Consider the following 8,502-nt stretch of genomic DNA (forward strand, 5'->3'; position numbering starts at 1 on the left):
GGGATTAGCATGGTTTCGTTTGTACAGATGGGGGTTTATCTGTACAGCTATATCTTATTTGGAAATTAGGATGATTTAAGTGTGTTTGTGTGTGTGTGTGTGTGTGTGTGTGTGTGTGTGTGTGTGTGTACATGCCACCTTGACAAACAGTAGACTTTTGGTGTCTAACTTTGAGCATTAACTTGATTGTGTTAGAGAATAGTAGGTAGCTGATAAGGCAGTATTTCCAGGGATATTTATAAGGGTATTTTTGGAATAGATAGATTATTTAAATCATGAGACCTAGAATAGATGACTGGCCTTTTTCCAATGTGGATGAGCACCAACCAGTAAGCTGAGGTTCTGGATAGAATAAAATAATAAAGGGAAAGCAAGTTCTTGCCTCTGCTCTAGAGCTAGGAACTCATCTTCTCTTGCTCCTCAATGTCAGAATTTCTCTAGCTTTTAGAGTTCATGACTTGAACAGGTGTCCCCCTAATTATAAAGCTTATTGACTTGAACAGAGCCTCACTGTTGACATCTCTGATGGTCATACATCTAGTTACCCTATTGTGGGACATTGCAGCTTCTGTTTTCATATAAGCCAGTTCCCTTTAATAATTTCCTGCATGCACATGCTTATGATTTTTAAAAAACAGTGGCTAATATGTAATGTGACTAGATTATTATCACAAGCATTTCAAAGGATGGATTCCAGGATGAGATGCATCTTCAAATTCTGGTTCTGCTGTTTAAAAGATGTTCTTCTTTGTACAATGGGGACTCACATCTTCTCCATTTGGCAGGGTTGTTGTAGAAACTCCAAAATAATGGATTTGTTGGTGCATTTGTGGGTTCATTTTATGTTTACTACTTGGAATCTGCTTCCTTTTAGAGAGGGAAAGAGATTTGTTCCTCACTCCTAGGAACTTACACCCTCCAGTTTATATTGTGGGAAGGAGTACCAAATCCACCTGATGTGTGAAAAGCTTTCACATAGTGTAACTTGTAATGTGAACAGGGCAAGCATTTCTTCAGATCAAATTCAAAAGCAATGGTGACTTTCAATATTCTTAATTAAGGTTTGGTAAACAGCACAAGATTATGTTGTTTCTGGCTTTAGCAGCAACATTGTTGAAAATGACCCAGATGCCAGCTAATAAAACAGAAACACCTAAACACTTTAATTTATGAAAAAATCACCACAAGGATATCTCACCCTAACATAAACTCAGGGGCTGCTGTTTGGGCCATTTCAAAATAATAACGCATTGATAAATGATTAAGAACATGCAGAAGTCCATACCTATTGCCAGCAAAATACATTTGTTAATGTACTGATCCATTATGACATGATGCTTGAGAGCCTCCCTATTGGATGGAGGACAGCAATCTTCTTGGAATCAGGAAAAGCTTCTACAACTTTCTTAACAGCTTCGCTCATCTGGCTATAGAGGCTTAGTCATTTAAATAGAAAAAGGGCAGAGAAAATGCTGAGAGGCAGTTTGATCTAACTCAACCTTTTCAAACGACTACACTAATTTTAAACATATGAATTTAACTGTATGTTCGCCCCTCTATAAACAGGGCGAACAAACAGTATATCATTTTTACACTTGAACTGTATTATGATTTTCATGCAGCTCAGGTGAGGTGAGGTCAGGAGAGACAATTAAATGGGTCTGGTACCAGCTGCAGATTCGGCTCTCTTTAACCATGCTTGGGTGATTTATCCATCAACAACTCATGTACTGCTCCATAAAAATTGATATCTGTTTAAAAATAGGTATTAAAATACAGTGTACTTTTAAAATTAGGGACTAAAATATTGTGTAGTTGCCAGCAGGTAGTTTATTTAATATTCATGTGCAATATGAAACAGAAAGAGTCTTGTTCCTCGAGTAAAAATCTATTAGAATAAATTTGTCCTGGTTGCTGATGTACACGGAGCTTCTGTGCTTGGTCAGGTCCTTGAAAACAAATGCAGAAACTAACTTTTAAATCATTTACAAACCCCTGGCACGGTGGAATGGGGATATATAATTACTTTATTCATTAAACAGCTCTATCTGCTCTTGGGTGATTTATTTCGATGCCATTCTTTTATGAAAGGTTGTTTAAAAACAAAACAAAACAAAACAAAACAAAAAAAACAGAGAAGGGGAAAACAGGAATACCAAATAAATGGGCTTATTAAGGGAAATACAAAATCCTGTTGTTTTGATATGGTCTACTGTTGGCCTAAATAGTACATGCCAATCTTATGGTTGCATTTGGTTCCTGTTTGATGTAAGTTTAAATATTTAGGTTTGCCATATTCAAGACCAACTTGCAACTCGAGGTATAGGGCAACCGTTTGTCTACTAACATGCATATCAAAAAGTTAAACAAATGAACATTTAAGAATAATATTTGATTAACCATTCACTGAAAGAAAAGTAATTCTGCCTGTCTCATCCAGTAATTTATATAGTTTAGTGATCTGCTTGTCAATAATGAACAAATTGCCCTAATATATTACGATAATGCTTCATATTCATTAAGACATCTGCCAGCTTTTCAAGAAACCTTTTCCATTTGAGACTTGACTTATAATTGTACAGTCCCTTGGGGGAGTTTCAATATTATTCTAATCAATTTTGTCCACAATCGCAATATGGATGATGACATAGCAATGTAATTTCCAAAGTTACTTCCTCACATTAGTCATCTGGACAGAGAGGGGACCATGCCGACATCTCCAGAATGTGTTGTAGAAAGGAAGTGTTGCGGCAATGGGGCAAAAAGTATTTTTCATCCTTCAAATGCATCACAGCATGAATATGTATATGTACAGATATGCTTACATAATTTACAACCACACTTCAAAACTTTATGGTCTATAACATTTATATGTTATTTTTATGCAATAAGATGATAATGGAGTTTATAACCATAACACAAAAGTTGGAAAGTCTTCCACGACGGTCTTCCTGTGCAGAGATAGATGGTAGAGATAATGCCATACTCAGTGTGTTCTTTCCCCCCCTGGGGTTATTTTAAATAATAAGAGGTAAATAGTAGCTCTAGAGAATGCTGGAAAGATGAAGATATCTCAGTCTCACTCCAAGGGGAACTGCTATTCAACTAGCTTCTACTTGCTTCTTTGTGTGTGATTGGGTCTTGCTGTGCTGCCCAGACTGGCCTTGAACCTGTGGTCCTTTCCCTCCAGCTTCCTAAGAGCTGGAATTTTAGCTTATGTCAACTTGTATATCCAAGCTTCTATTGCCAACAAGACAAAGTCTTGGCTCCCATCCTTTTTGTGCATTTAATTTTAAACCTTGCTCTGATTTAGGTGCCGAAGTGTCCGGTTCCTCCCTGTGGACCTCTACATCTCTTTGTCATGGTCTTCCTTCTGCTGTTCAGTGTTAGGCTAGCTTGTGATCAATTTAGCAGTGACTATTCAGAAATCCTGGTGAGGACTCAAGAAGATGCTTGCAATGTGTTGGAGGAAAAAGAAAAGCATTTAAATAATCAGACTCATGGGAAACAGGTTGGGCCAGCATCGGAGAAGGCCAGCTTGGATCCACTGTTGCCTTTTATCAGGTTTTTAGTCTCGCAGTTTATTTTCCCTCATGATAATAAGTAGTAAAAATGAATCATAGTTCTAAGGATTTCTAATTTCAACAATACTTGCTTATTGCTTTTACCAGTTATTTTCTATTATTTTTAAAATTACCTTAACTTTAGAGTTTGGTTTAAATAATTGAACTTAACACCACGGGCTTCTATTTAACCAAAATAAGTACCAATTCATCATTTAAGCAAATAAAGCTGTTACTAACAAGTATTTATGAAGTTAATTTACAAAAAGTAACATGAAAATTTATATTGTTTCTATTTGAGAATATATCATATTTTAAAACTTTCATTTCTGTTTAAATTAAATGTTATCAAAATAATAATGACAGAAATCTCAACAAGCTTTAGCTGAGATTAAAAATCTAGTTTTACTGGAAAAATAAGTTCAGATAATAGGAAAAGAGATATAAGCAAATATATGGAGTAAAATTTAAGGACAGTAATTGGAAAAAATACATTTGATCGGAATTCAGAGATTGTGGAGTACAGAAGACGATTAAGTTACAAAATAGGTTAGACTTAGAATGATGGAAATCTCATTATATATTAAATGGTTGTCACTGGGCCAGCAAGATGGCTTGGCAAGGTAAAATACTTGGCACACAAGCATGGTGGCCTGGCTTCCAACCCACAAACCCATGTAAAGATGGCGGAAGAGAACAGAGTTTCCCTTTGGTTCCCTCAGGCTTGCATGCTTTGCCTGCTCCTCAACAACAAACAGCACCAAGAAAAATAGTAACAATAATGCAAATAAAAGTATGGCAGCTTCTTTCAAACAGGATCAGTGTAATGGTTTTGAGCTGAAGAAATACATCTGAAAAGGAGCCTCTAAGGAACATGTGACCAAGTGTCTCTAATGGATGGAAAAGAAGAGAATCCGGCAGAAACAATAAGAAAGCTATGGACCTGATCTCTGTGTCTAAAAACATAAGTGCCCAGAATCTCTAAATGGAAAGACTTTAAAATTGTTTTTGCAGTGGTCTTCATGTTTTTCTGAAGCTATCAGCTTCAGTCACTAACTCATCTCTTGCTCTCTCGCACACACTTGGACATGGTTTCTCTCCCAAAAGGAAAGTTTGACAACAAATCCTTGCTGTTTGACATCTTTTTAGTTTATCTTTTTAAAATTTTAGAAACCTGCTGGTAGAAAGACCATTATAAAATTATTTAAAGATTTTTGAAGCCACTGCTACCTACTGGTGATAACACACAGATCTGGTGCACTGTATTTATTTACTCTTTGGAAGGTAGAAATCAAGCCAAGAGATTCTGTCAGGTCCCTCACTCCTGCAGACCAGGCTTGTGAACTTCGATCACACCACACAACGTGTAGGGTTTTCTATAGGAGAATGGTACCAACAGGGACAGAACTGAGAGGGGCTTGAAAGAAATGCTAAGAAACAAAATTGACAATGAAAACTTAAAATCAGCCAAGGCCTTGGCCCTGTGTGCATGCATTTGGCACAGGATTCAAAGAGTCTGTCTTGGGAGAGGAATTCAGGTCACACTGAGTGTAGGAGGCAGAAAGACACTCGAATGGCCCAATGAGTAGCTCCAAGAGTCATTACCCATGTGATAAACCATACAGATTATCTCCTGGGGAAACATTACATTGTGTTCCATGCAATAAACATGTAGAATAAAGCTCTAATTCTAAACATCAATAACAAAGTGTTTAGAAATAATTCTAAAAGGAGTAAATCAAGAACCAAGTTTTATACATGAGAAACTTTTGTTCAAACTTTTACTGGTAGTACTTGGCATTAGACTATTGTTATTGCTAAAAATTCAACAAAATTGATTTTGAAGAATTTTACAATTATTAACCTCATGTCTGAACCACCACATTTCAGTGGCTTTTATGCTGACCTACATTTTTCCTGCAGTAACCCGTGTGCCCATTATTCTGTATCCGTGTGGCACATTCAATGTCTTTTCTTTAGCCATCTACCTATATTCTCTTTCGTTTTTTCCCCTCACCAGTATCCTTTAAGGCGGCAGGTTGTCTCTTACCAGATTACCTTGGGAAAGGAATAGCTTCTGACAGGGAAGTGAGCAGCTGTGAGGCGGCTTACAGCAATGCTGTTATTTTGCACTGATGTAGCATTTTAATATAAATGGCTGAAATACAATCTGAAAATAGTCATTCATCTCCAGCAAGCTCCACAAAGCTGGTTAGCATTTAAGCTGCTCTATTTATGGGCAGCTTTGTTTTAGGTGCTTTCCTTCCTGTAATGATAATTGGGGTGATTTTCATACTGTCATTTGTTGGAGAAGAGATGCTATTCAAGCTGAGGCTCAAGTATTATGGCAGTGGAGAAAACTCTGTAGTCCAGGATCACTATGGCTTATGCCTTTGGGGTATTTCCTGTTGTTCCCAGAGAACTTAGTTTTATCTCTTCTTTTTTGAAGATGTATTTACTTTAGTTTTATATGTGTCGGTGTTTTGTCTGCATCATATCAGCACAGCATGTGCTTGTAGTGCTTTTCGAGGTCAGAAGAGGGCAGCAGATCCCCCTGGAACTGGAGTTACAGTTGGTTTTGTGGGTGCAGGGAATCAAACCCAGGTCCCTTGGAAGGGTAGTGTGCTTAGCAGCTGAGCCATTATTGCAGCTTAATTTTTTTAGTATGTGGAAAATAATGCAATGAAAGTGAAGTCAGAATTTAAATTAAAGCTAGAATCATGCATCCTTTCTGTCCTAAATTCATTCTAGATACAGGAATTCTTGTTACTCTGAACTCTTCATGTTTGTATGGTTTTGAATTTATGAAAGGGATATAATGGTCCTTAACATCACCATCTAAATAACAAGGGAAATTTCCTAAGCATCCTTCATCTTACCTAAATTTGCACCTTTACTCACTCTTGCTTACTCACCATCATTATGAGTTGTCAGCTCATGCACATTCTTCTGACCAGTGACTGAAACATACAACTCATGTTTGCTACCTAACACATCTAACAAAACAGTGAAATTAAGTAGTTGGAAAGGCTATGAGCAGTCTCATGTCATGGAGTAGAGCAAAGGAAGAAAGAGAAAGGCAAGGCAAATAACTGACAATTCGTGACTGGATATTGTCACAAAGTTGCATCATATAATTTTTGTGATCATGTAGAAGAACAAATGACATTTTAATTACCCACATACTCTGAGAGTTAATTCATTGTTGTACACATGAGACACTGTGAAGAATGAGATAATGGAGTAAAGTTTCTAATGAGACTTTAAGAGATGGATAGATACGATATCAGTACTACTTCAAGGTTAATAAAACACAAGTTTTATGTCCTAGATTTTCATGCTGCATCAAAATGACTTATTGTAAAAGAAAGTAAATAAAATAGCTTAGCCAAAATGAGTTTGCCAAAATAGGTTTTGTGTCAAAATGGATTCAATGTAAAGAAACTTATAATTGAGTACAATCCCTCACATCCCAGGACACATGTGTGTGTGTGTCTATAGTGAATATATAGAAGTCAAAGAACATCTGGTGAAGGTTGGTTCTCTTCTGTCACCACAAGAAATCCAGGGACTGAACTCAGGTTTCCTTAAAGAGGATGAGAGCTAGTTGCCTTGGGTATCAGTTAGGTAATACCAGGGATGCTGTAAGTATCTTGCAATGTATAGACTAGTTCTTGTCCCTTAAGGGAATAAATAAGTGACCAAACTTAGAATTAGAATCATACAGGTTTAAAGGAATAAGATTGGCTGATGTGGGCTAGGGAGATTGCTCAGCAGTTAAGAGCACTGACTGCTCTTTAAGAGGTCCTGAGTTCAATTCCCAGCAACCACATGGAGGCTCACAACCATCTATAATAAAATCTGATGCCCTCTTCTGGTGTGTGTGTGTGTGTGTGTGTGTGTGTGTGTGTGTGTGTGAAGACAGATACAATGTACTTAAATAAATAAATAAATAAATCTTTAAAAAGTGGAAAAGAAACACGATTGCAGTTTTAAAAAATTGGCTGATGGGAACAGACCTTGGGTACAAATTCCACACAACTCCCAGAGGAAGCTCCACTGCCAGGTGCTCTAACAAGCCCAGGATAAGAGGATCAGAGCCAGTCCCACAACACCTAGAGGAAGCTCCACACCCAGGTGCTCTAACACACCCAGGATCAGAGGAGCAGACATGAGGAGGACACAACATCTGTCCCAATACCATGAATAACTGGGACCAGCAGGATCCAGGCATGCAGGAGTTCTAACAGCCCAGTGGCACGGTTTCTTCCAGTCTGTCTGGGCTGATTGTCTGGGCTGATGCCCTGAGCAGACCTTGGGCACAAACTCTGCATCCAGTCCCACAACACCCAGAGGAAGCTCCACTCCTGTGCACTCTAATGGGCCCAGGATCACAGGATCCCAGAATCACAGGATCACAGAAGCAGCTTGACTCTGAGGAGTTCTGACATAATCAGGATCACAGGCAGGACAGGCACCAGTCAGATTTAACCAGGGCAGATAACACTAGAGACAACCAGATGGCGGGAGGCAAGCATAAGAACATAAGCGACAGAAACCAAGGTTACTTGACATCATCAGAACCCAATTCTCTCACTATAGAAAGTTCTGGACACACCATCACACCAGAAAAGCAAGATTCAGATCTAAAATCACTTCTCACAATGATGATACAGGACTTTAAGAAGTACATAAATAACTCCCTCAAAAAAGTACAGGAGAACACAAATAAACAGCTAGAAGCCCTTAAAGAGGAAACACAAAAAACCCTTGCAGAATTACAGGAAAACACAATCAAACAGGTGAAGGAAATGAACAAAGCCACCCAGGATCTAAAAATAGATATAGAAACAATAAAGAAATCACAAATGATCAAAAAACTTTTATAATACTCATTTTTATTGTTATAATATTTTATAAATTTTAAAGAATATGACAA

This window comes from Mastomys coucha, unplaced genomic scaffold (assembly GCF_008632895.1).
Source record: "Mastomys coucha isolate ucsf_1 unplaced genomic scaffold, UCSF_Mcou_1 pScaffold15, whole genome shotgun sequence".
Taxonomy (NCBI): Eukaryota; Metazoa; Chordata; class Mammalia; order Rodentia; family Muridae; genus Mastomys; species Mastomys coucha.